Source organism: Haliaeetus albicilla, chromosome 15, assembly GCF_947461875.1.
Source record: "Haliaeetus albicilla chromosome 15, bHalAlb1.1, whole genome shotgun sequence".
In the NCBI taxonomy this organism is placed as follows: Eukaryota; Metazoa; Chordata; class Aves; order Accipitriformes; family Accipitridae; genus Haliaeetus; species Haliaeetus albicilla.
Genome location: NC_091497.1, coordinates 31,009,948 through 31,019,895, shown reverse-complemented (window position 1 = coordinate 31,019,895; position 9,948 = coordinate 31,009,948). Strand labels below are relative to the sequence as shown.

Sequence of the window (9,948 nt, the reverse complement as noted above, 5' to 3'; positions counted from 1 at the left end):
CAAGTGTCAATCCACAGCCACTGCAATGACTGAAATTAAATCACTCTGGGGGTTTCTTGTGGCACAGTGAAGATCAAAATATGGGCAAACTGGGACTGTGTTTGCCTCTGTTGCCAGCACAGACCCACTTTGCAGCTACTAAGGCAGAAGATCTGAGGGGTTTTTTTTATAAATGTAAAATGAATTTAATGTTATTTTGACCTTTTCAGAGAAGTACTGAGGGGAGAACAGAGGTTGGAGACCCTCTGCGTGTGACCTTGCCCCAGCGCAAGCTTCCCTCTTGCAAAGCTCTGCAAATTGTCATTAGGTCCTATGATTTATCCGTTCGAGCTAGATCCTGTGGTTTATCTGAGCGCCTCTCTCAAACCCAGAAGCCAAGCAATTTCCATGACAGGGACTCCCTGCATGAGGATGGGTTGCTTTGAGGGTCACAGGGGATGCCAAGAGAAGGTGGAGACTTCCCCTGTGTGTTGTTGAAGTTGTAGATGAGGAGAAACATATGACAGCCAGCCAAAGCAGAGCCAGTTGTGCAATCAGCTTGGCTTGACTAGCCTTTGGTGGCATGACACTGTATCAGGGTGGAGAAACCATGACCTCTGTGTTGCACCCTGTCCTATCTCAGAGGAGAAAGGCTTTGCAACACGCTGGCCGTTCCTGCTGCAGAGCCATGAGCAGCCCCATAGCTTGGGATGAGCTGAGATTCCAAAGCGCTCAGAGAGAGCTGAAATCGGAATGCTGTGAATCTCCTTTCGGGAAGCAGAAAAGAGAGAATGGGAGCAGGAGAAAATTTATCGTACCTTCCTCCTCCTGTTTTTTTGCCTGGACTCGTGCCAAGCACAGCTGGGCAAAGAGAGGGGAAATGTGGTTTCCACAAGATGAAACTTTGAATGGGTACAAGCAGTTTCTAAGGAGACCTGCTCTATAATTGTAGAGGAAATTACAAGCTGAATCATCTGTGGTTTGGGGAGATAAATCAATGATATTTTGTAAGTTGAACCCAACTGCTGACTACTTACCAAGAAGGAAACTGGAGAGAAATCAATTCCAAGAACTTTCAACAAAAATCCGTCTTAATTCAGGTCTGACAGATCTGTTTTGTTCTCCTTCTCTAAAGCAACGCGATGCACCAGCCTGAAATCCCTATTACTATTGCAGAGACAGGCTCTCCCCAGCAAAGATGGACTAATACGCTACATTCCAGGCCTGCCAAACCACTCTCTGCCATTTCTTGGGAATGCACAAAGCCCTGCACACCTTTCAGGGCTGGCCTGCTGAACCTGCTGGTGTGTCTCCAGGGGGGGCAGATCCAAAGCAGAATCCGCAAACTGTGATGCATTGCACCGTGCATCGAACTGGATTGCTGAGGCACAGCTGCACCCACTGGACCCTGTAATGACAGCAGCAAACTAATTCTGCTTGTAACCTAAATGGCATCTGACTCCTAAATTAGTGTTCTTCATATGCTGATGCTTTACACATTCTAACTTTTTTTTTTTTTTTTTTTTTTTGGAAGGCAAGGGGAAAAAAGCGAGACCTGAATATCTACTAGCATTTGCCCTTCATTTTGTAGTTTTACTTTACTGAATGTCCCTGTGGAATGCTGAACGCAGCTTAGTTAAATCAGAAGAGATAATAGGGAGATAATATTCTTTCTTCTGGAAAGATGAGTGAGAGTTTCCTTTTGTGTTTATTCTAAGTTTCTTTCTGGTGTTGAGATCTCCACAGTCAAAAACACTGCAGTGCCTGGTTCTTGCCCCTAATCTTTGGCAGACTTAATCCTGCACATAGTGTAATTCCTAACCCATCTCACCAGAACTCATCTGCAAAAGAGATCTGCCAAAATCTGTGTCAGAAAGGCTGGATTAGTTACAAAGGTCACTGTTACTTATTCAAAAGAGAATGACTTAGACCCAAGCTGAGGCTTCTTCAAAACAGGAGTATTCATAAATTCTTCTCTACTGCCCACAGTTGTCTTTCTTGTACCTGACGCTTTTCGTCCCTTTCTGCTTCTCCTTTTGTGTATCGGTGTTGACCAAAAGTACCTGATATTCAGCTCAGTGCTGCTGGTGAGGTTTGTTGCTCTCTGTCTCACCACAAGACACACTCAAGTAGCAACGAACCAACTCCTGTTTGGAACTTGGACCTTCTGGAGCTTTGACTCCTTTCTCATGTCATCCTGCCTCCCTTATTATGTCGAGGGTTTTGAGCATGGGGTCTGTTTACCTCATGTGGTAAAATAAGGCATATATATATATATATAAAATACACCAGTGAAGAGACGTCAAGGAGGTTCCTGGGCATCCTTGATTATAACAGGACAAAAAACTGATGGGTTATAGTTGAGGGGCTTCTCCCTCTGCTTCCCACATGACACACAGCATGATGCCTACTGGGCTGGACCTTTCTCTGTGATTTATCAAAACCTTTGTGAATACCGAACCCTTTTTCAACTTCACAAGAGATACTTGCTAAAAGTCATTCTGACTTCACCTTGCTACCTGCTCAGATTATATCAGGTGGGTAACTTGAAGTCCTATTCCAGAAATACTCGCTGTATCCTGCAGAAGCCAAACACAAATGCTTCCATAAATATTTGCCTTGTGGTGCCATATTCCTCTTGAGCCATGCCTACGAGAGTGTATGAAATTGAAATGCCTCAGGATGGTGAAGAGAAGAGTTTTCCCCTGTGCCTAAACACCAGTACAATGAGTGCTCTTGCTTCAAGGTGCGGATGAAAGAGTATCCTTCCCTACCAAATGCAAAGGCAAACTCCTGAGGACCCAGTCTGTTTGGAGAGACTCAGAGTGGAGAACTGTCCCTGTCTATTCCATTCCCAAGCTAGCTGGAGACACAAGAAAGAAGCACTGTAAATAGCATCCTTTTGGACAAGTTCTTCTGATCTCTCCATTTCTGCTCACTTGTCTTCTCATACTTCTTCTTTTCACTGTAAGGTTCATTTTGCCTGAATTTAGCTGTCAAAAAGGTGGAGGGACCTAGGCTGTGCTGTTCAGTAGGGTCCTCCAGCGACAGCCACTTCATCCCACCTATCCTCAATGCCTTTCTTGCACTGTGTGTATGACAGTCTGGAGATACCTCCTGTTCTCTACCAGCTGTACAGAAAGCCCATGTAATTGCTTACACTACAGGCCCAACTTGCAATCACAGAATAGCTGCTTGGATCCCACTGTTCAGGTTTTGGGTTTTTTTTGAGCAACTCTGTTCCTCTCTTTTTCCATCTGTGATTTCCCTCCCTTTGAAAATGCAAGCTTTGCATGGATTTCCCTGTCACTTCACATTTCCACTTCTATTACATTTCGCCTTCTTGGACTTTTTCTTTTATGACCCTGTCCCTTTCCAATCCCCAGTCATTTGTTCTACATTTTTCTTTGCTTACCTCTTATTCACAAAGCTCTAGCCATTTCACATCTCCTATGTTTAACCCTCTCTACTGTGCAGAAAACCTGCTGGACTGAAAGAGCAGGAGGACATCTAACTAGCATCACCAGTGCAGATGAGAATGAAGTCCTTTGTAAACATGCTCAGCGACAGAAGGAAACCCAGTTCTGGACAGGGGGAACTTACCAAAAGGCAAGTGTTCCATGACCAGAAATGAAAACAAACATTAGCTGAAAGAACTCTATGACTCAACTGATCAAAAAAATCTACTATAAAAAATGCTTTTGTTTTCAAGTGAATAGATTCCCTTTGTAACCATGGAAATTCTTTTCAGTTTCAGCAAAACTAAGGAGTTATCAAAAACTTATGGTTTTTTTATCTTTCAGTGGTTTTGTGGGGTGGGAATAGGGGAAGATGGGAGTTTTAGGAAAAAAAAGTTGAAGTGATAAACTGATCAACATCGTATTCCATTTGTATCATCTAAAGAAGGAAAGCTGAGGTACACATTTCAAAGGAGAAGCTGGATGGTGCACAGTAAGTTCTCTATTTAATCTCTATTTGGCAGAATGTCAGGTCACTAGACTAGATTTGGTGTTATAAAAAGCTTGCATGAATATTTTCTTTCAGATTCTTTTAATGAATTCATTCAGCACGTCTTCCGACTTCCAAGTATTCTAGCCAATGAATCTACTGGAGCTATTGCTGATATGGTGAATTTAGAATTAAAGTTGTAGAATAGTATAACCAAGTGAATTTCAGATTTTTAAATGCATGTTGGAAGTAGAAACTTGAATCTGTAAGTTTTACCCATGTAACAGGGCACAACAATGATCTGTGTGTGTCCACCCTGAACGTCTCAAATTCTGAATGTCACCTACCTGCAATGAATTACACATGAGTGCTATAGTGTATTCTGAATAACAAATATATTCAAGAAAATTACAATTTATTTGAGGACAATTCATGAAAAGAGGATGAGGTGAAATTAATCTAATACGGAATTAAAAATGAATTATTCATGCAGCTCTGCAGGACAATGATATCCCCACAACCAATAACTGTATCGACATCCATGTGGAAGAGGGCCCCCGTTCAGTCCTTCTTCCATCCCAGCAAATATAAGCATACCAAACCGCTTTCAGAATTTAATAGCAATCTGCGGTTTCTGTTAAGTTTCTGGAGTTATTTTTTGGCCTGCAAGGATCATTTTTGCAATGGAATGATGGATCTCTGACAACCTTCATCCAGAGGCCTCTGTTATGCCTTTTCAGAGCTGTTGGAGGACTAGTTAACAGCCTATTTAACATAAAAATTCGCCTGACCCTGAATATTGGAGTTAAGAAAAACCTGGGATGATTTATGATTCACATAGTTTACCTTGCTCTTGAACCTCTGCTATCCCTGTGGGATGAGGATTTCCAGGATTAGCTAGAGAAAACATCATCTTATTAAAATGTTGCCCAAAGCTGCAATGTACATACTATGGAAGCACAAATTAAAAGAAAATTGGATTTCCAGAGACTGAGCTGAGATTGAATGATTTCATGTCAGGAGTGAAATGGTTCCCTTTTCACATCTTGAAAGGTGATGGAAATTGGATGGGGCTTTGAGTAACCCGGTCTAGTGGAAGGTGTCCCTGCCCATGGCAGAGGGGTTGGAACTAGATGATCTTTAAGGTCCCTTCCAACCCAAACTATTCTGTGATTCTGTGATTTTATGATCTTGTTTTCCTTTGTGGTCTCTCTTTGTCTTTGTTTCCAGGCAGGGACCGATCTCCCTGCAGCAAGCGGCTACCATTCATCTGCGTTTACAAACCAAAACTGATGCACCCTTAACTTGTCACTGAACCACTGATAAAACCTGACTGGCTGCAGTGGGACTTGGAATAGAGTTCAGCTGCAACCCATTAGTGCAGAAAAATCTTTTGCATGGAAAAATCAAGATCTTGTGCTAAAAAAGCAGAGCTATTCTAGCACGACACTTTTCTGTTCTCTTTGCATTATTGTGGCAATGTTCTTGTAGACTATGTTTAAAATGATGCTATAAAAATAAATTCTGATTAGATTTGAATGCTTGATGAAATCAGCATACAATTTAGATTTACCACAGGGTGTTCAAGAATATTCATAAGAGCTCTTTAATTATTAAATAATTACAAATCACTCATTAAAACATTATTCATTTCACAATTTAATCATGGCAAGTCATACATTTTAAACCCTAGAATTTTTCCTTTCTTAGTGCCAGATAGATCCAAGGAAAGTTAATTGAATGTTTTTAATATCTAAGTAGTTAAATGGCTAGTTCAATAAACTGCAAGAGGGCCATTAGATGAGGCCCAAATTACAGGGAGAATTCATGAGTGTATGATGGGGCCCAGGAGGTGGTGCACCACTTTGTTAAATTAAAAAAAAACCCCTTGCTCTCATGGTTAGGTTTGTCTAAGTTCTCAATATGATCCATGACTGTGTTCCCCAAAGGCAAACATCCTCACTTTGTTTCCCTTCGTTCTAAGTACCCCTATTGCTTTTGACTCCATCAGTTACTTGCAAGGTCCTCTTCCAAGGTACTCTCCCTCACTATGCAAGAAGATAAATGGAAATGCTTGGGCCAGGAACCCTTGCTTGACTCATCCAGACAATGACAAAACACTTCATCAGTTAGGAAGGATGAGGACGCTAGCAAAAATTGAGTTAGCATTTCAGCCATCCTGTTATCCAGAGAGATAACCTCAGAGAACGATTACACTGATATAAACAGCAGCTGCCTTATTTACCCAAGCGTTCGCTATGAAGCGGGTGTCAGCTTTTCCCCTTCGTGAGTGAACCGAGGGTATGAGCAAGCTAAGAGCAAGAGTGGGTCAAGGGCTTCCTTGGGATCGGACTCACCTGCTCTTAGGAGAACGAACGTCTGGCATGGGGTACGTATATATACATACCTTTCCACATCCTTAGGCCACCTGAGATGTGGTCCTGCCCAGGAGGGCTGCCAAGGAGCAGAGGGCACCAGACACAAGACCACTCCAGAGACTCGTCTTCCTGAGCGTTGGGATAGCTGCGTTCCCTCAGAATCAATGACTTTCCCTGTAATTATCTCAAGGAATGCCAACCATACCAAGACAAAATTATGTTTTATACAAACCATATTTTTTTCCTGGCTGACTGTTATTCCAGTATTTTAACAACGTCTGCAGTGGTTTGTTCAGAGTCACAAGGGAAGATGGTAGCGGAGCTGGGGATAAAGTCGAGGAGAATCTCATTCTTATTCTTCAAAAGTTCTATCCACCAAGGAATGCAGCTTCCCAAATCAAAGTGACAGCATGAGTTCAAAGGGGAAGCAACAAACTGACCAGTTAATCCAAGCACTATTTCTACAAATGATACTACTTCTTATTGCCAGAGATGTGGCCCACTTCTTGACCTTATTTTTTGGCAGAATTGCTTTCCTTAGAGAGAGAGAAAGATTCTGTGTCCTTGAGGTAGAGTTACGAAGAGCCTTATTAGTTACTGAATACAGCTCCTTTTCTTCCCCAGCAGACTATTGCGGACCCAGTATCTGCAGAAATAGCCGTGGAAGGGCTGACAAAATATCCATCTGCTTTACAAGGTCATTACACAGTGTGACCACCAGTGTTCAGACAGTAAGAGACTAAAGGCTACAAGCTTGCTGTGCCATGGAAAGACAGGTCGGAAAGGTGGACAACATTGCAAATATGCAGGTGTAGCAAAACAGAGGTCTGTGACACCTAGAAATTATAAATGTATTAATCAGAATATAATTAATATTAATTTGCCTTCAACTCAAATATGTACAAGGATGGTGTAACTAACAACAGAATGGAAGTAACACTCAAGGCACAGCAAGATGCAACGTATAAGCATTTTGCATAAGTACGTGAGCAACGTGACTACTAAATATAGGTGTAGTTGCAAGTAGGTGGCATCTAACTAAGAAAAATCACCAGACAGAGGATAATATAAGTGTAAGGGACTGCATATATCCAGGACAACCTGCCAAACACATGAGAAGGATGACTGGCAAAGCAAAAAACACCATAAGTGATACCGGGAGCAGATGAGTTCCTCCTTTTTGAGAGCAGGAAATAGCATAAACCCATCAGGCGTAAACAAGAAAAATCAGAGAAAAAAGAAGGCAAGCCCACTTCAGTTCTGGTTTCTCTCATCAATGAAGTCTCAAGCCTGATCACCCAACCTCAGCAACTAGGGACCACCAAAGACCACAGCCATCAAAGTCAGCTGTGAGGCATCACCTCTGCAGCATTATGTACTCACAGCTGACTTACCATATGGCTGTTAAAGATGAACAGTGATGATGTCGAACAATGTCAGCCTTCTAAACATTTCCATGATGGCAGTCCCTAATTCCCTAACTATATACATGCATTCTGTTTGCATACCTGCAACACAAATTTTCTGCAACAGTAGGAATTTCTTTGCAAGAAGTCCTAGCTGGTCCTGAGGAGTGCACACATACTAAGAAAGCTGAGGTGCTATAATCAGTATTTTTCAAGATGGAAAGACTTTCCACAGCAAGAGGAGAAGAATGAATGGATTGAGGGTTTCATCATGTAAACTCCGTATTTTCAGCATCGATCTGAACCATACTACAGGATCTGTAGCCTAATCTGCATTCAGTGGATCACTGTTAAGCTATTTAAACTGAAGCAATTGCTTCAGTTAAGTTCCTAATGAATATTTGTTCACACCAGAGAAGCCTTATCACAGTTAGTGGTAACTCACAATTTAACATACCTGCGGGCAAGGTCAGCAGAAATAGCAAGACCTTGGACAATGAACTTGAGTCTTGCCCCAGAATGAAAACAGTCAGTTTTTATCATTCACTGATCCTAAAGCACTTCTGCAAGTGAGCAAAACTGCACGTTGTTACAAATGGGCAGAAATGGGGGGGGGTGATAAGTTTATGGCCTATTTTAACACTGCAGGACAGTGTCAACGGCTGGAGAGAGAAACCACGACGCTTATTTTCCAGCCCTGCAGCCTGGCCTTTCAGCCGGGCTGCCTCCTTCCAGAGCATGACAGCACCAATTGTCCAGTACCTCCGGGTGCCAAAAGATGAAGAAAAACTCCTGGGGTGGAATTTTTCATGCCAGCACCTTTAGGCATCCAATGGAAATGTGACCCACAGGAACCCAAGCAGACCAACTTTGAAAACTTTCTCACATGCTATTAATGAGCAAAGGCCTTCCATTTTCAGACAACAAATTGAGCATCCTCCCTGAGCTTTACATGTTTAGGAATACTTATTATTAATTCCTTTTTAAAAAGTAATTAATTACTGTGTTCCCAACTTACATGAATGAATCTGTCTATATGATGTGACCATGAACTACAATCATTTTATTCATAATTTATATCACAGTGATGCCTAGAGGCCATAAGAAGGAAGGAGGCTTCATTATCCTAGGTGCTATCCAGGCTGCCAGGAAGACATACTCTCTTGCTCTGTGAGTTTATAATTTAATTTGTGAAAAAAAAAAGACCATTAGGGCTGATGAAGGAGAAAGGTTCTTAAGAAGCTGTGACCTAATTTGCCGTTCTGGTTTCCCATGCTGTCTTGCAATGATGATGACCCTGTTTTGAAATGTCCGGGCTGTTTGTTCTTGTGTGGCAAAACACAACATGGAGGCATGGGAAGGGGAACACCACTCACTGCAGAAGACACATTTGACCAGGAGTTCGTTAAGTTGTCTACTCGCAGACAGTTGGAGAGAAATGTGAGACAATACAGCCGAGAGGGCCTCGCCAAACCATCTGAACTTTGTGGTAGCCCCATACGAGGGTTTTATTGCCATCAGTCAATCAACCAGCATGTTTGGCCTAACTTGTGGGTTCTTTTCCCTCAGGCAGTTGATGACATTAGATTGGTGTCATGTTAACACAGCTTTCTGAGCTATGCAAACAGAAGTTTAGTCCTGATTTGTGTAAGCAGCTACCACAATGTACAAGCAAAAGGGGTAAATGCAAGTAATTAGGCATAGGGTTTGTTTTGTGATGGAATGGTCCAGAACAGAACAGCACACCAAAACATATTTTGGAGAGAAAATTGCAAGTACTTTTAGTATTTGATTGGTAAAAATGCCCCTGAATTGGCATTCTGAACCATCCTTTCACACAAAACTAACCATGGTTGGACCTGTAACTTCAGACTTATGCCAAGATTTAATAGTAGGACTAGGTGACATCAACTAACAGTAATAGGAAGCAAATTCAAAATAAACAGAAGGAAGTAGTTCTTCACAAGCAGAATTCCTTGACAAAGGGTGTTGTGAATCCAGAAGGTGTATGTAGGTTCCAAGGAAGACTGAAAAGATTGGAGAAGTCCACTGAAGGTCAACAAACTCTGGTCAGGCTCAGAAAATTTCCAACTTTATAGAAACTGAAGGCTGAGAAAGTATTAGGGGAAAACACTACAATGGCTTGCCCTCTCTTACACTCTTCCCTAAGCCTCCAGTTCTCATCAGTGTTGGAATCAGTATACAGGACCAGAAGAACATTTGATTTGACCTGCCGC

General features: G+C 42.0%; 1 pseudogene; it reads left to right on the top strand.

The window, feature by feature from the left end:
- Positions 1-1,234: 1,234 nt before the first annotated feature.
- Positions 1,235-5,231, top strand: LOC138689076 (uncharacterized; annotated as a pseudogene).
- The last annotated feature ends 4,717 nt before the right edge of the window (positions 5,232-9,948 follow it).